The sequence below is a fragment of the Rattus norvegicus genome, chromosome 7 (genome assembly GCF_021556685.1).
Source record: "Rattus norvegicus strain SHRSP/BbbUtx chromosome 7, alternate assembly SHRSP_T2T, whole genome shotgun sequence".
NCBI classification, from domain to species: Eukaryota; Metazoa; Chordata; class Mammalia; order Rodentia; family Muridae; genus Rattus; species Rattus norvegicus.
In genome coordinates, this window is record NC_141540.1 from 24,348,172 (window position 1) to 24,368,490 (window position 20,319).

General features: G+C 45.7%; 2 pseudogenes across 3 annotated transcripts; both read left to right on the plus strand.

Annotated features, from left to right (window-relative positions):
• On the plus strand, window positions 1-6,097 carry LOC148004540 (nucleolar RNA helicase 2 pseudogene; annotated as a pseudogene).
• Window positions 6,098-6,643: 546 nt separating this feature from the next.
• LOC148004541 (putative sperm motility kinase W pseudogene) lies at window positions 6,644-19,734 on the plus strand (annotated as a pseudogene). Of its 3 annotated transcripts, XR_015624458.1 has the most exons (10): window positions 6,723-8,272; window positions 12,127-14,817; window positions 14,956-15,096; window positions 15,356-15,573; window positions 15,802-15,930; window positions 16,018-16,132; window positions 16,947-17,100; window positions 18,385-18,422; window positions 19,021-19,314; window positions 19,631-19,734. The product of XR_015624458.1 is annotated as a putative sperm motility kinase W pseudogene, transcript variant X2 (transcript). The 3 variants fall into 3 exon arrangements; XR_015624459.1 differs by lacking the exon at window positions 15,356-15,573 and having other exon boundaries at window positions 6,644-8,272; XR_015624457.1 differs by having other exon boundaries at window positions 19,021-19,734.
• The last annotated feature ends 585 nt before the right edge of the window (window positions 19,735-20,319 follow it).

Genomic DNA, 20,319 nt, shown 5'->3' on the forward strand with positions numbered 1-20,319 from the left:
ATGAATTCTACCATGAGCTTGGCAAACACTGTCGAGGGCCTCATGGTCCTAGTAAGTGTTGGTACCTAACCAGTTTAGAAGGAAATAGGTCTGGAGAAAGGTGTAGGTATATTTTTGAGCTTGACTTTCTTGTCTAAAACAAGACAGCAACCAAATAATAATAACTGGGAACCAGAGCTCACCATAGAGGAGGGACAAAGGTCAGATTTATAGAGTGGGGCTGAAAACACAGATACTGGTTTTGTTTTTCATGAGTGGTATGAGCAATCCAAAATTACCAGTGCCCTGAAAGAGGGGCAAATATTTAGTCAGCTGTGTTCAGTGCAGGTGTGAGTTGTCTTGCACAAGAAAGCTGCTCCTCAACACAGGAAAAGTGGTCAGTGCACCTGGGTTATCTTAGTCACCAGATTCCAAAGCACTGGGACCATTAGTTGGCTACCTGACTCCAAAACAAGGACACTGTATTTCAGACGTGCTCTGGAGGTTTTCATGCTAAAAAAGAGACAACATAAGCATGCTCTCCAGTAAAACTCCCATGAGGCATGTCAGACACTGCCCAACATTGCCTGGCACTGCCACCTGTTGCCCATTCAGTGGTGTGGACAAGAAAAAGACACCCTCCTCTGCCCTTGTACCTCACCACCTATGGCATGCATGACACTTGACTCTGGTGTGACTAGAACAGGAGAGCAGCCCCTGTCATTCACCTGCTAGAACACTCAGGAGTTCAGGTCCTTAACCTTGCTTGGGCAGCACAATAGATCTAGCCCTGGATAAATGGGCTGTGTATGAAAAGGCCCCAAGGGTTCTGTCTCTTGTCTGCTAGGCAGTGGTGAGGATGATGGAGAAACCCCTCTCCCCTTATTCATCATGATGTCTGTGGCAGGCAGGAGAGCTGGCCCTGTGCTCATGTGTAACAGACCTGGCCATGTCCTCACTCGCTGCAATACTCAAGAGACAGGAACTGGCGCTTCACCTGAAGAGTAGGGTGTCACTGGCCATGTTTTCAGGGACTACAAGTTAAGCAGTCTCCTTGAAGGGTGCTAAAGCCATCAGCCTGACAAGATACTTCTCAGGCACAAATCCAGGACTTTTAATTGACACCAATATCTAGCTATTGGTGAACTTCTGGAGTGCATGCAGGGCCAGTTTTATAGATCTAAAAGTCCAGAATGTCTATGATACAGATAACCACCATGACAACAAAATGTCTGAGAAGAGGTCCATTGAAATTCCAGTGTTGATAGAGTAGCTGAAGCCTCATACCACACCAAACAACCACCATAATGAAAATTTGCAGATGAGAAGGTGTGAATGCCATGGTGACATAGTATAGCTTCCACAACAATCATTTTCCACTATTATTGGGGAAGATGGCATGGGGTAAGTACGGACAGGAGAGGAGAGGAGAGGGAGATAGTGAGATTGTGTCTTGTGAAGGGAAATATATACACACACACAAACACACACACACACACACACAGAGAGAGAGAGAGAGAGAGAGAGAGAGAGAGAGAGCACACTGACAAGTGAGCAGGCGAAATTGAATAATGTTAAGCACTAGAAAGATCTTTAAAGCCAAAGTGGTAGTTAACTAGTCAATGTCTGAGAAATGGCGGTGTTGTTTGAAATACAAACTCACAGTGATTGTCAGCGTATGCATGAGAGTAAGCAAGCTCATACCAGAGGGAATCTTATGAACAAGGAAGTGGGGATAAGGACTGGAAATCCAACTACAAAGTGAGAGACCATTGGCACTTGACAGCTGCTGGGAGAGGGAAAGGCTGTTTTTGATGCCAAACCCTGAGAGGTCAATGATTCTCCAACTCACACTTCATGACTGAGATTAGTTGGGTAACAAAAACTGGACCTGATCGAGAGATATGAAGGTAAAGGGAGAGGAGGAGGGAGGGGGAAAGGGAAGGGGAGGCAGAGGAGGAGCAAAACAGGGAAGGGAGGGAGAGGGAGAGGTTGAAGAAGAGGAGGAGGATCAGAGGGGATGAAAAGGAGAGTGAGACTGGTCTTCAGTCTGGACAAACCAACCTCTGTTGACTAGTTTTGTTCTTGATGCTTCCTTAGGACACTTTCAGAGGCACAGTGCCATTACGTACATTTACTCAGCTGGAGCCCTGTTTTCTACATCTTCTGACTCCTGCATCCCCAAGGGCTGTGACTGATAGGGCACACATGGGATTAATAGGGGACTAAGGGGCATTTGAGGACTCCCATCACTGAAGAAGGGTTCATCGTTTCTTAGAACTCCATTCACGGCTGTGATTTAATAGAGCTCGTTGATGACAGGTTGAGTGTTTTCAGCTTTGCAGTGTGCCTAGCATTATGTCTTCATCTGCATCATGACTGTGATCCATATGTAATGTCTCACTAGGAAATATTTGATTGCAGAAGAAGGAAACCACACTAGCTGTGTGTAATTCTTGTTCCCAGTGGTTCAGCTTTTATCCATACTTAGAGGATCAGAACTTGTAAGATGCTCAACCACAGGTGCAGAGACCATCACACCCAGTTAGCACAGTGTCTGGTAGGGGAATCCACCTAGAGATGTAGATTCACAGGTCACCTCCACCACTGAGGCTCTAGTCAGGACCCGGAGCTGATTTACCTTAGATTCAGTTGAAGGAGATGGGGGAGGGGACAAAAATCACTGGAAGAGTCTGTGGTCTGAAAGACTTGCTTTCTCTGAAAAGTGTGGCAGGCATTGGTAATACTTATGTGACTTGGAAAGGAGAGTAGACACATGACTAATGGAATGACTCTAGAGCTGATAGGGAATTCTGTGACTTCCATTTCTCCTTCTGTGAGAAAATAATGAAGCCTTAAATAATGAATAACTTAAGGAATGGTTTGTCCTGGCTCAGATATAATTACGATATAGTATCTCAAGGTGGGAAAAGCAGGGTATTAGCAGAAAAAGCAACTGATTTCCCTGTGTTCATGGTCAGGAATCCCAGGCAGCAGATGCTTGAGAATCTTGTTGCTTTCCCAGTTTGATGCAGCTGGAAATAAACCCCAAGGAAATGTTCCAAAAATCATGCAGGGTGGACCTTATGTTCCTTAGAGAAAAACATCTCAAAAACACAGATACTTGCCCAAATGTTTGCACCTAAGCGCCTGTCACAGTCACCAAGAAGGTCGATTTCTGGGAAGCTAAGGAGCCCATAGAAAGAAGTACTTTACGTTCAGAAAGTTTATTGTTTGATCAAGACAAATGCTGACCAAAAAAGGAGCTGGGAGGACACAGAGCACAGAGCTTGGAAACTGCGTGTGTTTGTTTGTACTTGCATGGCAAATGGAGGGGCACTATTGGAGGTGTGTGCTTGTTGGAATACGTGTGTCACTGTATGCGTGTGTTTGGAGATTCTCCTCCTATCTGCCTGGAAGGAGTTTTCCGTTTGCCTTTGGAGCATGATGTACAACACTCAGCGCCTCAACTGCGCTGCCTGTCTAGAAGTTGCCTAACTTCCCACCATAATGATTTGGACGGAAACTCACAACCATTGAGCCAGCCACAAGAAAATATTGTACATGACAAGGCAGTAATATATTACCTTTGTCATGGCGTGTTTTTACAGTAGTAGAAATTCTAACAGAAATTGCAGGGGAAGTAAGCATCATCTCTTTCCAAGGGAAGAAATTATTGAGAGATGCAGAGTGGATCACAAGTAGAAGGCTGCTGTGTCGCTCTCTCTCCTTTGCACACAGTTGAAGGACTGTCAAACCTGCATAGCTCACACTGAAAAATTCCAGGAAACTCCCCAGTGCATCCAAGTAGGGAGAAGACAGGGCTGAGGAGAGCAAGGAGATGCTGCCAACGCAAGCAGGAGGAAAAGTAGAAAGGAGAAGCCAAAATCGAAGACAGAAGAAGCAACGAAAGGAATGGAAAAGACTTGTTCCTCCAAAGCAAAAGCAGTGAAAGAGAAAGGGCCTTCTGAAGTTGATGTGTGTTCTGCTAAATCCAACAAGGCCAAGAAGGAGGATGAGCCTCAAGACCACAATGCTTGTAAAAGCAAAACATCCCAGAAGAAAAGGAGTCCCTTGAGAAGAAAACAGCCAATGGGAAAAAAATAAAACAGAGACAAAAACCAGGAAGTTTCTGAAGCAGAGGCAGACATGCCCAAGCCCAAGGAGAAGAAAGGGAAAGAAGTTAATGAGACATGGGAGAGAAGAGCCCAGGCTCAAGAATGTCCTCTCCCATTCCGAACCAAACTCCAACTCCAGGGATGCTCCTGGGGAAGAAAATAGTAATGAGATAGAAAAGGAAATACTCATGGAGAAGAAAGGATTCTCTCTAATTTTCCCATACGCGAAGAGACTGTCAAGCTTCTCAAAGCTCAAAGCTTGAGGGGTTTACTTCCCGTTTTTTCTAAAAGCCAAGACATTCCATCATGTATACAGTGAGACAGACTTCATTGCCCAGGCATGGACAGTAAGCAGGAAGACCTTCTCCTTTGCCATCCCTTTGACTGGGTAACTTAAAGGTGGACTTCAAGAGAGGAAGAGAGGCCAAGCCAATCAGATACTAGTGCTGCACCTACAAGAGAATTAGCAAATCAAATGAGCAAAGACTTCAGTGACATCAATAAAAGTATCAGTGTTTTTTATGGTGAAACTCCCTATGGTGGTCAACAAGAACAAGTGCAGAGTGGGATTGATATCCTGGTTGGGACCCCAGCTCGTATTGAGGATCACTTGTGGAATGGCAAGCTAGATCTCACCAACCTTTAACATGTTGTCCTAGATGAAGATGACCAGATGTTAGATATTGGTTTGAAGATCAAGTGGAAGAAATTTTATGTATAGCATACAAGAACGATTCTGAAGGCAACCCGCAAACATTGCTTTTTCTCTGTAATCTGCTCTCATTGAGTATTTAATGTTGCTAAGAAATACACAAAACCAACATATGAACCGGTGGACCTGATTGGAAAAAGACTCAGAAAGCAGCCTTAACTGTGGAGCACAGGAGACAGAGAGGACAGTGGTGAGTGGGGATGTGTTCCGAGGCTACAGTGGTCATCAAGGGGACATGTTCAACTTCTGTGAAACCAAGAACAGTGGCAGGAGCTGTCACAAAAAACATGCATAAAGCAGGAATGCCCAGTCCTTACATGGGGACATTCTGCAGAAGCAAAAGGAAATCACCCTGAAACGTGCTGAAATGGCAATTTCGTGGGTTTACTGGCTGCAAGTGGGTTAGACATCCCCGAGGTTGACCTGGTTGTTCACAGCTGTACACCAATGGAAGTGGAGTCTTTGATCTTTCAAGAAGAAGAGGCAGAGCTGGAAGGATAGGGGTTTGAACTGCTTTTACCAAAGAAGAGTACCAGTTACCCCAGGTGGAGTGGAAACCCAGCACTAAATTTGAGTGGATAGGTCTTCCTTCTGAAACAAATAATGAAAGCCTCCAGCAAAGATGCCATCAGACTATTGGACACTGTGTCCCCACTGCTGTTGGCCATTTCAAGCGGTCAGCTGAGACGCTGACTGAGGAGAAAGGAGCTGTAGAGACCTTGGCAGCTGCTCTATCTCCACAGATCAGGGGCCACATCGGTCGACCAGTGCTCCCTGATCCACTGCCCAGCAGCCTTTGAGACCGTGATACTGCAGTGCTTTGTTGAGATGTCCAACTGAGCTATGCTTGGAAGGAACTCGAGGAGTAGCTAGGCAAGAGCATCGATGCCAAAATGAAGGGGATGGTCTTCCTCAAAGGAAAACCAAGAGTTTGTTTTGATGTCTGCACTGAAGCAGACACAGAAACACAGGTGAAGTGGCATGGTTGGAGATGCTGGCAGCTCACCATGGCCACTGAGGAGCCAGAGTTGAAAGGACCCCCAGAAATATATCAAGGGGGCAGGGGCAGCGGATGGCAGCCATGGTGATTTCATGGGACAGCAGGGTGGAAGCAGGAACTTCCTGGATCAGGGCAGGGACAACAAGGAGGAAGTAGAAACTTCCGAGGACAATGACCAAGAGGTGACAACAAAAGGTACCAGATCCACAATCAAAGGCCAGAAGTGGAGTTTATAGTAAAGTATTTGGTCAATGAGTAGAGCCAAGAAGAAACTCTTCACAATGGGCACCCCAGGGTCCCTCCTGCTCTCAAAGTCCCCAGTGCTTCATTCCTTTTATATGATTTACCAGCTCCCCTTCCTTGCAGAGAGGTTTCTGACCTGTCTGAGTAACCGTCATTCTGTCTTCCTTTTGGAAAGAAATAGGAATGGATGGATGAATGAGTGAATGAATGAATGAATGCATAATGTGAGGACGACAAAGTAATCGATCTGATATTGGGCCCTCAATGCACTTCCCAGGTGCTGCTCCTCTAACTGGAGTCTCAGGAGCCAATAGAGCAGCTGGGGAGGTGATCAAATCTCTCTCAGGTTGCAGCTTTAATGCACTTCCCTGTGCAGCACAGTACTGCCTGTAATTGCTAAACAGTAAATATCTGTCTCTTTGATCTGCTGAAGAAGAAGCTCAGAGAGGCTAGTTTCCTTTTCACAAGAATGGAAAGTTCCCTGAGGCCCAGAGTGGAGACAGCCACTATGGTTTACAGCCTTGTCTGTTTGGTACATTTCATGCTGTGACCTCACAAAGAACCACTGTGATGTAAGAATGAGTGTCCTCTGTATAAGACAGTGGACCAGCCTGTTGAATTTATCCATAAGGACCGGGGAGCCGGTTAAGGTTGACCTGTGGGACTCCTTGATAGCTGTGTATTTTGTTAGTTGACGGGTTATTGTACCTCACAACTTGTGTTCACCAGATCACAGGGATGGACATCACTTCTATTAAGAAGACTTTGGGCAGTCAGTATAGGGTGGTTTTCTTTCTTGGACAGGGTTCATATGGCAGGGTGAGATTGGCCTGGCACCGGAGAACGCAGGCCCTGGTTGCCATCAAAACAGTAGAGATCTGTAAGAAGACCATCAGGGCAATCCTGTCCGAAATGACCACTTTGGAGTTACTGCACCATCCAAATATAATTTCCCTCTTCCAGATCCTGGTTACAGCGAACCAGATTCATTTTATTTTACAATATGCTCCAGGAGGCAACTTAGTAGAACTAATAAGTGAGGAGGGCCCGCTGCCAGAAGAAAAGGCGAAGAAAATGTTCGGACAGATCGTATCTGCCATAAGATATTGCCATAGTCTGGACATTGTCCATCGTGACATCAAGCCACAGAATATACTGATAGATGGAGAGGGCAATGTTAAGCTGATCGACTTTGGCCTGGCAGTCAAATGCAGACCTGGTACATTACTGAGTAGGCACTGTGGAACCAGGGGCTTTAATGCCCCTGAACTGGTATTACAGCAGCCATATGATGGCAAGAGTTCTGATGTGTGGAGTTTGGGCGTACTCCTATATTTCATCACCACTGGCTACTTTCCCTTCAGAGGAAACACCATCAATGAGATTGAGCAAAAGATTACAACGGGGACCTATACCGTTCCACATCACCTGTCTGGGCAACTCGAAAACCTGATACATCAAATCCTCACGGTTTCCCCAGAGATGAGGCCCTCTATAGAGGAAATTGAAAATCACCCATGGATCAAGAAATGCGAGTTTAAAATCCCGACAATGACTGACCCAGATTACAAAATTATAGAAATGCTCTGTGCGATGGGGTATAATGCCAATGACATCTTGGAATCCCTCCAAAAGAAAAGATACGATGAACCAATGGGGGCATATTTGAGCTTAAAAGATCATGTAAGCAAAGGGTATGATCTTGGATATATCACTCCAGCCAAGCCTGGGGATCCGTGCCCTCCGCCACCCCCATCACCAGCACATCCCTCTGTCTTTGTCCTTCCTCTCAGGAGAAGGGCCAGTGAACCCATCTTTGGCCACCACAGACCTCCCTCAAGAGAACAGAATCCTCTTGACCTGATTCTATCAGGACTCAAGATGAGCAGGTGTGTCTCCATGCCTCCCATTTCGGTATACTATCCTAAGAAGGAGAGAAGCACTTCTACCCGTGCCCTCCACTCAACACCTGTGGCCTCCCCATGTGTCTACAACAACATGTCGGGAGTTGAAATAATCCTGCCACCTAAGCAGGACATTGAGATAAATACGTCATCTCCCCCTCAGACGATGGGATGGTTTAAGAGACTCCGCAAAGGAATCAGAGACTGCATTTCAAGACTTTGCTGCCTCCCTCGGGCTCCAAAGAAAAAACCCCAGCATAGATCCTCCAAGAGAGTGGCCCCCCTGAAAAAGGCAGCAAGCAGTACCATATAAAAGGTAAGCTAATGTGGGAGGGTGCACCTCCACTCTGAATTTTATTTTCTCTGTCTTTATTCATGTATTCTCACTGGAAATATCAGAGAGTATACATGGGGTCTCTTGGGTTAGGGAGAAGTATGTCTACTCCAGCTGGATAAAACCCTGCTCATTTCCGTACCATCTGAGGAAGAAATATTTTTGGAGAATGCCTAGGTGGTGTCTGATGTAAACGAACTAGCTATAATCAGCAAGTGATTGTGGGTACAGCCAGTCTGAAAGGGGGCATATTAGCCTGTTCTCTATGGGGAACATATTCAGATAGAGACTCTGCTTAGGGACCTAGTGCCTGGCAGAGTGACAGTGGTCAAAGTACTAAGGGGCCACCTCCATGTCTCCCTACAATTGAACTGGACAGGCAGAGTGTACTGAGTCCTGTGAGGTCTGACAATGCTGCTTGAATGAATACATTGGGATTCAGCTGTGGATACCCAGTTCTTATGTATCCTGCATGCAGCAGAGAGGGGTCAGTGTCACCAGACGTTCCAATCTGGCATTCAGAGACTGGTCGTACAGTTGTGCTAGTCTTTCTTACCATCTGCTAACCAGGGCTGAATAGCTGGTAGGGGATCTTCCTTGCTACAAGGGTCCAGGCAACTAAACCTCAAACTGAATGTCCCGGGACACAGACCTGAGGGCTCCTAGGTTTCTTTTCCTCCCATCATTTGGTATGCTACCAACAAGGAGACCTATGTTCCCTGCGAGTACAGCAAATGCCTGCTCCAGAATTCACAAGGAGCAGAAATGGGAAGTTTCCCTCCATAGCTCTGTTCTTGCTGCTTTTGCTAGGCATTCAGTGCAAGTGCTGGCTTGGTCAGCTCCTGGTCAGGCCACTGGGCATTCAAAGTGACATCTATTCACGTTCCCACATGTGCTACATACCTAGGACACACCTTCCCAGTATCTCATACAAACCAAGCTCACTGCGGTCTCACTCTAAAGCTCGAATTTCTTTGAAATAGCCATCCCCTTGAGAATCTACTGTGGTAGGCTTGGGGCACTGCATGAAGCATACAGCAGCAGACTTGAGGGACATAGGAAGTGGACTTCAGGTGTGAGAGCTTAAGTGCCTCCAGGATGTGATCGTGCACCACATTCCAAAAATGCTCCAGCTTTGGAAAGTCCAGGCTTCTGTCTACCATGTCTGGTGTGAGTCTCAGTACTGGGCTGAAGGATGCCACACTGAGGTTTCGAGAACAAAACACAGTGCTTCTATCATGGAGATCACTCAGCCTGTGTGACCTGCTCTCCTGTGAGAAGGATAAGAGTAGGCACCCAGCGCATCTCTCTCACTGTGTCCAAGAAAGATGCAAAACTTGTGAGTAAACCTCAAAGCGGCTAAGCCTGGGAAACTAGAAGGGTTGCTCCCTAAGCATTTGCCATCTTTCTGACACTCAGTCCTCTTCCACATCTGAAGAGCCTGGAGCTGGGACTCTCCTCATTTGTCAGAGGTTAGCCTCATGACATATGTCCCTGCATTTCCATGGGATTTTGGCTCCATGGGGTGTGGGCTCTTCGTCATGGTTAGGGTTCAGTGTCCTAGCCATCCAGCTTGATCTTTGCATTCTGGGCGGAGCCTGTTCAAGTTCTTCTCCTACAGCATCTGTGTGTCCAGTTCATTGCTAGAGTTAAGTCTTCTTTCATAGGCCTCACGTCATTCTTTCCTAACTGGAACAAGTCTTCCAGTGTCAAAATGAGATCTGAGATTCAATCCTGTGCTCTAGGTTTACTCTGTGTCATGCTGTGATCAGTTATCCAGTCAGAAGTCATTGAATAAAAACGTGCTCTGTCCCAAGCCTTCACTCACTGCTGAGTCCAGGGATCTTTAGGCCTGACGACCTATCTGTCCCCAAGCAGCAGACAACCTGGCAGAGTACAGGAAAATCAGGAAGACAAAAATGATGGTGTAGTTCTGCATGAAAACAACTAACTTGGTAAGAGACCAAAGAGCATGAATGGTAGTCCAGGGCATCAGAAGAGACACTTTTGTGAGAGTTACAGCAGGAGAGACCCTGGAAGAAACTAATAGAAGGCACAGAGGGCCATGGAGGAAGCTGTGTGACATACAGCCAGCATCAATCTCTGTATATGATGCATATGACGGTGTCTTTTTCTGATAGTGCGGTGTTTTGAGTCACTTAAGAATAAACTGCAAGTTTCTCCTTTAGGTGAAAACTCCTGAAATTCCTCTTGACTTTCAGGCTCTCACAGTCTTGAAGGTCCACACATGGAAAAGACCTGAGGGGTGCACTCTCCTGAGTCCTGAGGATTGGAAAGGACAAGATAGTGAAGAGATCAGTGGGAAAGAACAGAGTCAAATAGAAATGGGGCTCATGGTGGCATCCCAGAGTCTAGAGGCCCCAACCTTCCTTCACATGCACCTGTAGGTGTTTCAAACTCAGTGGTGGTTCTAAGTAAAAAGTGTCACCAGGTACATCTATGGATGTGTGTGTGTGTGTGTGTGTGTGTGTGTGTGTGTGTGTGTGTGTGCGCGCGCGCGCGCGCGCGCGCGCGCACCCTTCCTATCCAAATCAAAGGCTCCATAACCTCGAGACAACATTTTCAGTGTTACAGGAATATCTTTCTACTCTAAAGTATAGCTGAAAAGCAGCCCAGCTATACTGACTTGGCTTTTTCTCTCATGTTTCACCATCTATCCCTGGTCTTCTTAGATTTCTCCAGCTGAGAATTTTCAATAAGTTAGGAAGCTACTATGAGTCTTCTGGGATTAGGCTGCCCTAAGCTGGAGCCACAGTCCAACAAGTGTTCACCAAATGTTTTTGTCTTCATTGCTGCCAGGAACAGAGAGAGCAGTGGGTCTTGCTTGGCTGTGGAGGAAACTGTTGTGTAATTTAAAACTGATGTATGTAACTATTATGAGGGAAGACATAGTAACTGAAAGTAGATATTTAGAGGAAGAAACAAGAATAGAGGTCATGACCTGTGCTCTTTACTGGCTTCTTCACAATGATTTCCTTGACTTCTTTCCTATTGCCAGATGAGCTACCATCCATAACTTCCCTAAACACTTAGTTATTAATCATGAAAATGTACTATAAATGCAGTGGACAATCTGACAGTGGCATAATGTAAACAAACATTTAAATCTCAAATGGCCTAAAGTTGACCAAATTTCCAGGAAAGTGTCCAACCCATGTGGGGAGGGGCAATCCCTTTCTTGCATGCCAGTCACGTCAGAGTGTGCACTTGTCCTGTCACTTGGATCTGTGGAAAACTTGAATTTGTCTTTTGTCACACTTTCACTCAGGTATCTATTAGGTGTCTCAGCCACTCACCATCTCCTCATCAATTCTATCCTCCATTTGTTTAAGTTCTAGGATTTGTAGCTGCTGTGTTTATCTACAGATGATGGTCAATAGAGTCCCTCTGGAACCTAAATTCAGACAGCACATAGAGTGTCTGCACTCTCTGTATCCCAGAGTCAGCATGAGACAAAGCTCAACAACACATGTGGACTCTTCCCTCTCACCCTAAAGGACATGCTGATCCATTAGCTTCCGGATACACAACATGCTGACATCCAGCAGTCAATGGCCTTAGCAGTTCTTAATGGCCACTGGCCCTCTCAAATGCAGTCTTTAGTCATTCAGGAAAAGGGAAAGGATCCATAACTTCTCCATTCTCTGTACTTGCTCTAGTGTCCTTCCCTCCTGAGTGCTTTCACAGTTCCCCTAGTTATAATCTACAAAGGGAGGTCTCATTCAGTCGGAGGTTCTGAGAAAGGATGATTCTGCCATTGTCCTGGGCACCTGGGTTTAAGTCCCCCTCACAACTAATTTCTTTCCCTCCTTCAGCTTCCCTCCTGCAGATAATGGTGCATTTGAGGCCAGGACATTCATGGATTCCTGAGTACAAGGAAAGTGGCTCATTGTTGCTAAGGATCCCAACTCAAATTAGCAACACTGGACTGAAAACACAAACTAAAATCCTCCTACCTGAGCAAGGTATGCAGAAAAAATGAGAGACTGCTGTTTTCAGGGACAAGTGTCCATATGGAATCTATAGTGATGATCTATGCCTGGCAGAGGAACAATGGTCAACTATCTAATGGGCCCCCTCAAAGTCTCCCTGCATCTCAGAAGAACACCAATGTCCAGAGCTCTGTGATTCCTGTATCACTGTGGAGCATCTGCCAAGAATGGACACCAGCATCAGTAGACCAGGGAGAGACTGGTTCCCACACTTTAGTTCTGCACGCCCAAACAGTAAAACAACATCCTATCCCCTAATGAGGTATGTACATAATGATAGAGGATTCTCCACACAAACTTGATTTACAAGAACAGGGCCTCTTTGGTAGCCACCCAAACCATCTGAAATCAGGCAAGAAGACGTGAGCAGTAGCCTTCGATCCCTGTACCTCAAGACCAAATAACACTCATTCTGATAGGATACATGAGCTGGTCCTCGTTTATCTTCATTCCCCAATTCCTTCTATCTCCTATCCGCATGAAGACCTTTCCTTCCCATGCTCTGATCGAATCTTGTTCCGCAATTCATGGAACACATTTGAAAAGTCGATCTGAACTTCCATGTCCTCATTGTCCGTATGGACCTTCAGGATGGACAGTCTCTGGAAGATCCTGTGACAGCTGCAGGATGGGCTGAGCAGCTGTGTTTGTCCATATCTACGGCAGAAGCACTTGAGCCAATAGACTACCTAACAGTGCCATCCTGCCCTTAACAATGAAGTGAGGATTCCCCTGTCTCCATGTGAACCAACCTGCCTACCTCAACACTGTGCTAATGTCGCTGCGGGAACACTAAGGACATGAGGACTATGAGAGTAGGATGCTGGGTGCAAAAAAACAATGAGTTCCCTTTAATACTGACTAAGATGCTCAGGCCTCAAAGGAGGTGGACTGCAAGGGTGAGAGCTGAGTGTTCCTTCTGGATATGAGTCAACACCAGCATGCAGGAATCCACCAGGATTGGACAGACGATGCATCTGACCGGAAGAGGGGAGTAGTAAGTTTCTGGCATGCACGGAAAGATCCCTCACTCTGTGTAATTACCCAGGAAATGAAATAGTCTTGTCCATGTGGACATTGGTGCCCAAATGAGAAAAATAGTGTATATATCCTGACCACTTAAAAGTCATGCTTTTTCTGAGAGAACCTCTGAGCTCGAAAGACTGTGAAATAGGATGTCTGCCTGTACCAGAATCTTTCCTGAGTAGAGAATTTCATCAGGAAGGAAGAGGCCCAGAGCATGTACATATGTTGAACTCTTGAAGGGCACCCAGTTTGAAAGAGAACATCAAAGGCCTGAATCACTGTGAAACATGCTGTCTGCAAGTACTAGAACACTTCCTGAGAGCAAGGGACACTGCCAAACCACTAGAGGCCAAAAGTTATGATGGATAAAGAGACAGGAGTTCTGGTGACCTGTAACCCCATCAGGAGCCCCAAGGGTCACCTCCTGCTAAACCAAACATAACCTTTATCAGTGAAGGTCACTCCTGAGAAACCCTGTTGAGAAACCCTGCAGACAGGAAAGCCAAGGAGGCCTCCTCCTTCCCATTGTCATTGTCTTTTAAGGGAGCTTGAACAGGTTAGCTCCTACAGACTTCTTAAACTGCCTGGAACACTCTGCTAATTCTGTTTCCTGTACTCTTCAACTGAGTCAAGAGAAGAAAACAGATATTTGGAACTCTGATCCAATCAAATTAATATTCTGGTGATCAGAAGCCAAGACTGTACAGAGATTTCTGAGGCCTCTCCAGGAATTCTGTCCAGAATCCAGCTCTGGAGGACTTCAGTGTGCGAGAATGTGAGTACGTTGGATGGACTCTGGGGTCTAAGGAATGAAGTTTGTCCTCATTAGGACAAAAAGATACAAGAGGAACGCCCGAGTACATATAGAACACAGGGTGCCATGATGTGGAGCCCGAAGACAAGGGAGGCTGCTGAACACTCTAATGCCTGTATGAGTGAATTTCGACATGAACAGTGTAGCTGGATCTGTTTGCCTTCAGTTCAAGCTGCAATGTTGTCACCATCTCCTCTTAAAGCCCATGTATCCTTGACAAGGTTGTTCTGCCCTTCAAGCTCATATGATGGTTGTGCATGTAGGAGACCTAGCCTTCTGTCACCAAGGAAACAGAAAGCAGAGGAGGAATGCGACCGTGGGAGGCTGCAGGCAAAAGTGATGCGGGGCCAAAAATGTACCTGGAAGCTACATGGTACAATCCCTGAGGCCCTGTTCAGACCTTCATTCTATTCTGGTGTCTTCCTAGTGACAGCCCTGCTAGCGAATGACAACTTCTCCCTGACTCTTCCCCAGCCTTGCTTCCCAGTCCTGAGACTTGAAGAGCACAGAGGAGGGCCTCTGTAGGTCAGTCACTGGCTCTGGACCATTGACCACTACCACTGCTTTTACTTGGGATGGTGTTCAAATTGTGGGATGTCTGAGAAAGCTGGGTTCCACGTTTTGCTATGCAACCTGTTCCTCACATCCTGGACTTTGCCGGCTCCAGTCCTCAGGTACTATCATGGAAGCCATTACTCTCTCCACAGTCCTGTCATTCTTACCCCCAAGGAGTAAGGATGTAGATTCACTCTAGATGTGAGCACAGCTTGTAAACTGTCTATGTGAATTGGTGTCATCTGTCCTTTTGTCAGTTGCCATTCAGTAAGCATTGTGACGTGTAAGGCTCTCAGGAGAAGCCAGATCCCAGTGGCATTAGTGTGACAAACAAGCTGTGCCCAAGTTGCTGACACTCTGGCAGAGTCCAGGACATCCAGGAAGACAGAGGTGGTGAGGTAAGTCTGCATCAAAACAGGTAAAAACAGTAATAAAACTGTCAGTTCCCATCCTTGTACAGGTTGTTGGGAAACACTGTCCCTGAGAAGACAGCTCTGTCGAACTGAGCCTGGAGAGAAAGAAGGCATGAGAAGGAAGGCAATGGCAGCCATGTGACAGGCAGCCATCATGAATGACTGGACCTGACGAGTGTCTGTGATACTGTGATAGATATTTATGGACACCCTAAAAGGAAATTTATTGTGTTTCATCTCTTAGTGAAATGATGTTCTCCACGCAGAGCACAGACCCTGGGAGTGTTGGGTATTGCTACCTGCCAAAGGCCTGAAGTGTGCACTACTGCTGTGCTGGTGGTGGGATTGTCAGAAGATGAGGAGGCCATCCTGATAGAGACAGTGTAGGAATCCCAGAAACAACAGCCCATGTTGCTGCATGTGGCTAACCATCGTTGATTTTGCATGTCAGTTTCTAAGCCGGTAAGGAGTGCAGATAAAAACTGTCACCAGAGGTAATCCTGAACCTTGGTTGTACACCAGCACTGTAGTTGGCTTTATCTCCCATGCAGACACTCAGTCTCCCTCAGCACACCCTCTTACTGTCCAGGAATTTTCTTACCTCTACAAATAACACACTGGGTTGTTACAGGTCGAATGACCTAGCCGAATCCTCTGTTCTCTTACATTCTATCCCTGTCCTCTTTTTAGATATCACCAACTATGACTCTGACATCCAATGAAGCAGTCGAGGGCCATGATGCTTTTCTGACTGAAGCAACACAGCCTGGAGCCCAAATCCCGAGGCTGTGCACCAAAGTCTTTCCCTGTTTGTCACTGGTGAGCAGAGTCTGACCTGAAAGTCTGGACCTGATCTCTCAGTGAAGGCAAAACCACTTGACCTCTGATTTTGAACTGCAATTGTAGGTACTGCTGCTATTGATTTAAAAATCTAGTTCAATATGGGAAAAATACACTTTACAATCTCCTGGAACATTCTGTCTCAGAGAGGACCGTGTCTACACTTCAAAGGAAAGACCAGGTGAGGAAGATGGGGAGGTCCCATGTGGATTTCTCACTATGTGATTGATCTCAACCCACTTCCCAAAGTTCCTTTAGTTACAGCATCAAATTAGTAGGCCTAGCATGAATAGAGCCCTGAAGTGCTGATAGAGACTGAGGGCTCCCTGGGTGGCGTGTCCCATGAACAGACCCTTCAGGATCTTTGGTGTGGGCAGATTTCTCCTCACTCTTTGAACATCATAGGTTATGAATGCTCTCCCTGAACACTCCGATATTCACTGGTCAGTTTGCAGTCCTGCCTAGCACTTCAGGAAAGTTCTCCCACTCTGATTGACTTCTGGGATCCAGCTTCCTTTTCTATAGAGTGTGCTTAGTGCTGTAAAACAGGAATCTGACTAACACAGTGTGTTGATTAGCTGGTCTTCTGTGATGCCTAGAAGCAGCACAAGATGGGGCCACTGGACACAGTCATCCCTGTATCCTTCAGCACCATAGAATTTGTGATTAGTTATCAGCACAGAAAACCACTTTTCTTTGATTAAATCTTTTCTGATTCTTTTCTAAATACTAGAACTAAATACTCAATACCAGAACTGACCTGATTGTGTAGGAACATGGGAATATCCTCTAATGTTCTACCATATACACACCCTCTGCTGTCCTCTACTTCTGGGCACTTGATCCCTGTGACTGTCTTCCTGGGATGCTCACCCTCTCGTCTATTTACACATCTTCTCTCCAGAGTCTCAGTACAGTGTCATTATGTGAAGAAGTAGTGGGGACGCTGTCCTTATCATCCCATGGTATTCCATACTCTCAATTGTCCCTTGCAGATCCTGGTGCTTTCCCACAAGAAGTTGCTCAATGTGGCTACCAGGCAGGACAAACATAAGCCTGTGTCTGCAGACAGGAGGGCACCAACAATGTGTCAAGCAACCTCATTTGCATCGTCACAAGCATCTGCAGTGTGGATATATGATCAACATGGTATGGCCCCTCCCTTCCCTGGTTGCCACCATCAAGTGTCATATAGGTCATCCATTTCAGTGCCAAGATTTAGAATTCCTCTGCTGGTTAGGGCTTGGGAAAGGTCCAAGTGCAAATGTGATGGTGTTTTCTGTTTTTGGTTATTCCTTAAATGTGGGAAATCTGTGTATCCAACTGTTGCAGAGTGCCTTCTTCTCTTGCTCTTCCCCCATGCTTTAGGAAGGATGCTGCTCACTAATTGTCTCTCAGCAACATGGTGGCACACAGGAAGCAATGAGCTTAGTATCAGAATGCCTCTTGACATTATTGGTACTTCCTAGAAGGTCATTAGTGGAGAGATGTTCAGAGTTCTGACAACTCCTCTCTGTTGTCATCTGACATATGACAGGCACTGACAGAGTCTCTCTAACCTTTGAGAGGACACCCTGAATGCGGTTCTTAGAATATGAATGGAGATCAGACATTCATAGGGAGAGAAGCCATGCCCACCTGGTCCCACCGAGCAGGAGTTGGGAGCTACCGTTTGATAAATTTGACTGACTAAGAGAACCACCAGATAACTTTCACTGTTGTCTGAGTTGTTGTTTTTAAGTGTCAGTGTGATTATCTGAAACAAAATATTCTTAGTTTCATTTCAATCCAGTGACTTAACACTTCCTGGTATACTGCATTAGCACAGTGTAGCCAAGGCACTACAAAGGGGCTACCCATGTTCTATCCACAGGCAGGAGTGTAGAGAAATTAATGCATGCATGTAGGCTTGCTTGCTAGTGCTCATCTAAAGGCCTCTGCTCTTATGAAGTCTTTCCCTAAGCCTAGGGAATGGCACTGCTAAAGTTCTTGTTACTTCCCATGTCATTTAAGATCATGAAATTGATTCTCTATAGACTTGCTCACAGGAGAACATCATCTAGAGAATTCCTTTGTGAAGAGTCTCCCTCCAGGTCACGTTTCCTGTACTAATTGACAGTTATAAATAAAGATCATAAATTTCTCCCAGTGGCCACCTCGCCGCTCAACATTGAAAACTGTCAGACTTGTGACTAGAGGCTTTAGCTTCTCATTTTACCTAGGGTCAAAGCTGACATCTTGTAGAGTGTCCTTTCTGGCCCTCTCAGTTTCTCCCCATATGATACCTGACAGTGTTTCCATTCAGCCATCAGCTCAACACTATGATGTATGTACTGTGTCATTGACTAGTACTTTCTAGGCAGAGATAAAAATTTCACAGCAGACTTGTTGGCCTTCAGGTTGATCTTTTTCTTTTTCTGTTTCCTCTGCCAGGTCGTTTGACAGTTGTGGAGCCCCTCCCACCAATAAAGGTTAGCAACTTGTTGGGCTTTCATGGCATTTATGGCAGCTAGATTGTGCTTCTTATAGTAAGTCCAAATCAGTGCTACTAGGTATGTATGATGCTTATACACCTTACCCTAATTTAAACAGATGGTGTGGGCACTGAGAACATGTAGCCCTGCAAAGCATTTTAAATTATTTACATATTTTCTCATTTACCTATTCACTCTCCCCTACATCCTGTCTGTAGTCTGTCTCTTCTCTCTCTTCTCTGGTTTTTATATCTTTTGTTCCGTCTTTTTCTCATTCTTGGCATCAGTTTCTGACTCTCTCCGTTCTCTTTTTTCCTGCCTAGCTGCCTCTTTGTCTATCTCTCTCTCCCTTGCTCTATCTCTGTCTCTCTTTCTCTTTCTCTCTCTTCCTCTCCCTCTCCCTACCCCCTCTCTATCTCTCTCTCTCCCTCCCCCCCCCTCTCTCTCTCTCTCTCTCTGTGTGAATGCATGTGGGGGCAGGTAGCATGTATATTTCCTGGAGAGCCTGTGGAGGTCAAAGTTTAACTCAAGTGAGGTCTTTCTCAGACTCATAAAGGACCTAGTAACTGAACTCTACTACCTATTATTGGAAAAGCTTTTGTAGGTGAAGAACCCGAAGGATCTGAGGCTGTGCCAGTACATGCTGGAGAAATACTTGACTGGACTCGGGTGTAGGAGCCTAGGCATTGGCCCACAGATGTACTGTTCTCCTTTGGATACCCGTCGCAACAACACAATCTTCTCTGTCTACTGGAGTTGTCTTGGTTGTAGATTTGGAGATCCTCAATCTCTCAGCTTAGTTCTCTAATGTTAAGTCATGTCGACTCTTAGCATAGTACTTTATTTGCCACTGTTCTTTCTACCTTTATTTTTCCAGAATTTTCTATGGGTAAGTTATTCCATCTATAACACTTTATGATGTGTAAGCCCACACGAGGGTACCCAGAGCCCATACACAATGTACTCTTATTTACCTGAGAAGTCCAAGCCAGTAACCCCAATCTTAACTCAGTGGTGAGAAGGAACTTAAAACTTAGAACAGGACTTGTTTTCATTCCTTTCTTGTTAGTATCATTCACAACTTCTGTAGAAGTTGGGAGTCCAGAAAGCAAAGGGCGGGATTTTCTCACATGATCTTGACCCATGTTGGGTTTTCTGTCTTCCATCTCCACCTTTAGCATTTAATATACCACATCTCTCCAAAGGTCATGCCTATTCTAGTGTGCTGCACTCAGTGACGAAGTTGGAGCAAGTGTCAAAAGAGTGAAGGCCAAGCTCTGACTGTGACAGAGAGTTTGAGATGGACAAATGATGCTTTGAAAATCACATGACTTCTCGCTGGGACCTCCATCTCCTGTAAATAACCAACAACCTGTTCAAGGATCAATGTGCCTCTGACATGAGGACAACAAGGTAGAAGGGAGTCCTCAGAAGGAAACGGGTCTGAGGGCTAACACCGTAATGCTTCCAACTCTGTCTTCTAGGCATCACTAACAAATCTATATAGTCCTACCTCCCAGAAGATGAGTGAAGGTGTTACAGTTAGGATGATTGTTGACATGAGGCTCTCAGAGGTTCACCACAAATCGGAAGGACAAGATTGAGATTGCCATTCATATGGTCTTTCCATAGTCTCCCCTTGCAATCAGAATTGACCATCACTATGGACCTCATCTATTAGATGCAGGTAAGATGATCATCTTAGGAAACCTAGTCTTTGCTGCTGAGATACTGGGATTCCAAACAACTCTGAGAGGAGAGGGTACAAAGTGGAGCTCAGTCCTGCCTCTCATACCACACATAGCTGATGTCCTGAGGTTCTGTTCTCAGGAGGCATGGAGGACATGTATCTATTTCATGTAAAAAGAAACTGTTACGAACAGTCTGAGGTCCC